Here is a 4329-nt window from a genome sequence, read left to right on the forward strand (position 1 = left end):
GGAGCGCACCTCAAAGATCCTCTGGAGGGGTGGGGACCGCGCACCTCGGTCGAGCCGGAGGAGAAGGGCTCGGACCGCGGCCCGGCACGTCCCCCTTTTACAACTGGGGAAACTGAGGCTGGGAAACGAAACGAAAGGTTGGCGGGGTCGGGAGGAGCGGAGAGGCTAGGTTTGCCTTCGGTCTGGCCCCTCCTGTAGGTGTGGCCCCGTCGCTCTAGGGTCTGAGCGAGCTCGGGGTGTGCAGCCTGGGCGTCCCCTCTGCGGTCCGGTCCCGCTTGGACACCATTCCTTCCCCAGGGGATGGGCAGTGCTGGGCTCCTCCCTGGCCCCAGGCGGTCTCGCCCTACACGGGGGGCTGGACGGGGTCCAGGCAGAAGAAAAGATTTGCCTGAGATGCTGAGCCTGGGGGTAGGGGCTGAGCTAGGAGGGAAGTTTGAAAGGGGTGGAGGGACCCCGTTCCTGCGGAGCTCCCCGTCTTGTGTCTTGTCTCCGAGGCCACCTCAAATGGCTTCAGAAGGTGAAGGCGGGGACCCACCCAGGCGTCCGACAGAGCTGAGAACCCGGTGTCCCCCAAACTCTGTCTCGTTTACCCAGGCCCCCACTTTCCTTCTGCATCCGCAGCAGGGAGGACTCCCAGGTTAATGCTCCCCCCCTCGCCCAGCACCAGCCTCCCTCCCTGCACCTGCTTGGCATCTTGCTGCCGGCTCAGGTGTGCCCTGGGCACAATGGACTATTGTGCGCCCCTGATCTGGTCACTGGGGGAAGTTCCTGCTCTGATCAGCTGGCCCTCTGTGAAGAGGCTGTCCAGCCATCTCCCGGGACTGCAGGCCGGCGTGGGGGCCCCAGGGACCTGGAATCCAGGCCATGGGGGCCACAGCTTCTGGAGTCCACTCTGGTGGCGAGAGGGCGAGGGCCCTGGCAGGAGGCAGCGTGTGGATGGGATCGAGTCCTTCTGTGGTGTGACCAGGCCAGGCTCTGTACACCTCTGAGCTTCCCTGTCTGGAAACGTGGCCCAGCCCTGGCCTCAGGAGCGGCCTGTACCCCAGAGGGGTGGCCAGTAGGACTGGTCCAGGCCAGAGGAGCCTGCTGCTTCCCTGGCTGCACTGGGCTCCCTCACCCCAGCCCGTCTCCACCCCCAAGGGTTGGTCTCTGTGAAGGACACCTGCCCCTGGCCCTCATGCCTCTCCTGCCCGTGGCCGTGGCAGGTTCTTGGTCCTCAGCTTCTCCTGTGACCAGGTGATGAAACTGAGGGGTGCTAACGGAGGGTCCTCAAGCTGGGTGGCCCCTGCTAAGGAGGATGCTTCTGCACCCCCCTCTAGATGAGCTCAGCAAATGGTCAGCCCCCCTGTCCCCTCAGGAGGTGTATCTGCGCCCCCCCCCCCCCCCCCCCCCAAACGCAGGGCAGGTCTGGGGCACACGTTGGCTGGTTGTGGCCTTGGAAGCCTGGACAGGCCGGGGCAGCCTGGGCCTGGCAAACAAATCCAGGATGTGAGTGTGAACTGGGAGCCAGGCGGGGCCAGGCTGCCCCAGAGGAAGCCCGCACCGCCTTCCTGCCCCCTTGGTGCTGCTCCTGCTCCCGGAACCCTGTCCCCACCCAGCTGGCTCCGGGGAGGTGGCTGTGCGGCCTGGAGCCCGGCTAGGGACCCAGCCTGTGTGCTGGGGGGTGGGGAGGGGTAAGATGAGGTAAAGGGTTGAACTGATAAAGGGTATGAATAGACCCCAGAGTTGGCCGGCCACCCAGCCAGGAGGCTCCCCCAGCACCTGCCCCTCCCTTTGGCAGTGAGAGCTGACATCAGCTGGCAAACCTGTTTCCCCAGTTGTGGGTCTTGGCCCGCCCTGGGGAGCAACCCCTTTCTGCCCTTCCTCTCCCCTCACAGTTCCCAGGTCCAGACCCACCCATGCCCTCCCCCTGGGGCCCTGCTCAGCGCGGGGCTACCTGTCGGGGAGGGAAGGGGCTGTGGGTGCTCCTGCAGGAAGAAGCCGCATCATCAGTCTGAGGTCCCTCGGGGCCCTGGTGGGGACACCAAGGCAGGGTCATACCAAGGTCAGCAAACAAGTTCGGGGCAGAGTTCCGGCCCGGCCTCCATCCTGTGTGTGTCACCTGTCCCATGGGCAGGGGCTGCACAGCTGTGTTCTCCGTGGACCTTCCTCCCCTCTCCCCAAACCAAGCCGGACCTCAGCCCAGGGGTCCCCGTGTTAACCCTCATTGTTCTTGCTATTCCGGGGCTCCGAGTAGCTGGACAGAGAGCCACAGCAGTGACCAATCAGGGAAGCCGGGCCAGAGGAGGCTGAGTTTGGGCCCTAAGGGCTTCAGGACCGAAACAGCAGGAGCAAGAACAGGACAGTGGAGTGAGGGGGGCCTGGCGGCAGGTGGGGGGGCTTCCCTGGGGATCGAATAGGGAAGGGGCGAGAGGGGAAGGGGACAGCACCCAACAGGCTAGCAGTAGGGCAGCATGGAAAGTTTATGCAAAATAACATGCAAATGAGTAGCCCCTTTTCTGCTGGAGCAGGGATGTCCCTCAAAAGCCCCCCCAGTGAAAATGAACATTGTGGGGGGCGGGGGGCACCCCAGCTGAGGGGCACTCAAGGTCACAAAGGTCAGGATTGGACATACATTGAGGTTACAGGTGGGGAGCCCAGGTTGAACTCTCCAGTTTTGCCTTTGAGGACTCAGGTTCCAGGGAGGTCAGGTCAGAGGTGGAGCGGGCCTTGCTCTGCCCACCCCTCCCTGACTGGTGACCTCATGGAAACCTGGGAAGGCCCTCTGCCGGCTCTGGGGCCTCAGCTGGGTCCTGTGCTCTCCTGTGCCTCAGTTTACCGTCCTCCATTGCCAAGGCAACCCAAGGGGGCGGGGCTGAGGTGTTGGGGAGAGTAGCAGAGCCCAGGGGCTGGTAATCCCTGGGGTTGTTATGGCAACTGGGGAGCTGATGTGGAATTGTGGGGTCCCCATGGAAACAGGGTCTGTTACTCTGGGGACCCTGGAAGGAAATTCCTGGTTTCCATAGTGATAGGACAAGGGTAAGATTAAGCCCCGGGTGGGGTGTTGTGGAGACCAGCAGGTCCACCCCTTTCAAGATCCCCTCCCCAAGTAAAGGGGGGAAACGCCCCGCCCCCTGGGCCCTGGGACCACTCTGCTCCAGGTCCTTGCCCCTGGCAAAGCGCCCGTCTTCCTGCTTCATTCCTTGGTCCTGCAAGTCTGACCTCCAGTCCTGGTGTCGTCAGAGCCACTTCCAGCCTGGCCTTGCCGTCCCCCTCCTCATGCTGAGGGGGGAGGCCCCCGTCCCCACAGAGGTCACCCTGATCAGGCCTGTCCCGTATCTGCCTGCCTCTCCCTGGAGCTGGTGCTCACTGCCACTCAGGCGGCTCTGACGGGAGGAGTCCCCGCTGTGGAGCTCCCATCTTCTCTCCCTCCCCGGCGCCCAGCTCTCTCCCGGGCCCACCAAGGTGCTCCGTTCCCCTGCCTGGGCCAGCCAGCCGGGGAGGGGCCCAGGAGACCGTGGCTCTGCTGGCGAGCCGAGGTCTGACACTCGTCTGTCACTCAGGGAAGGGGGTGGGGAGAAGACAAGTGTTGCCCTAGAAAGCTCACACCCCGGCCTGGCCCGCGTGGCTCAGTGGTTGAGCATCCACCTAGGAACCAGGAGGTCACACTTCCATTCCCGGTCAGGGCACAGGCCCGGGTTGTGGGCTCCATCCCCAGTGTGGGCCGTGCAGGAGGCAGCCGATCCATGATTCTCTCTCGTCATTGATGCTCCTCTCTCTCGCCCTCTCCCTTCCTCTCTGAATCAGTATCTATATGAAAAAGCTCACAGCCCGGATTTGGGGTGAGCTCCCACTGACCTGGCCACATGCTGCTGGGTGCGGTGGGAGAGCCTGGACTAGTGAAGCGAAGGATGCTTTCAAAGAGGCAGCTGAAGTGCAAAGAGACTAGTTCGTGTTCCGTAACAAGCTACCAAGTGGGAGAACCAGGTGTGGACTCCAGAACCCGTGCCCCCAACCCGTTCAGTTTGGCAGCCCCGGCCTCTGCAGCACCAGAGGGGGTGGGGCTGGGGCAGGTCCTGGCTCCGGCGGGAGCACTGAGGCAGAGGAAACATGGACAGCAAAGCGTGTGCGGACCTGTGGGGTCTCTGAGCAGGAGGCAGGGGTCATGTGGTCAGCTGGGGCTGGCTGGCTAGCAAGCAGGAGTGCTCCTGGCCGAGAACTAAGGTCTGGCTTTCAGCATCCTCAAGGTGCAGCCAGACTGGTGAGGTGTTCCCTCTGGGGCCCCCCAGACACCCCCCTGCTGTGGGAAGAGTTCAAAGGAAATGGTCTGAGTGTCCTGGCTGGTCTGGG

Source organism: Myotis brandtii, unplaced genomic scaffold (assembly GCF_000412655.1).
Source record: "Myotis brandtii unplaced genomic scaffold, ASM41265v1 scaffold246, whole genome shotgun sequence".
In the NCBI taxonomy this organism is placed as follows: domain Eukaryota; kingdom Metazoa; phylum Chordata; class Mammalia; order Chiroptera; family Vespertilionidae; genus Myotis; species Myotis brandtii.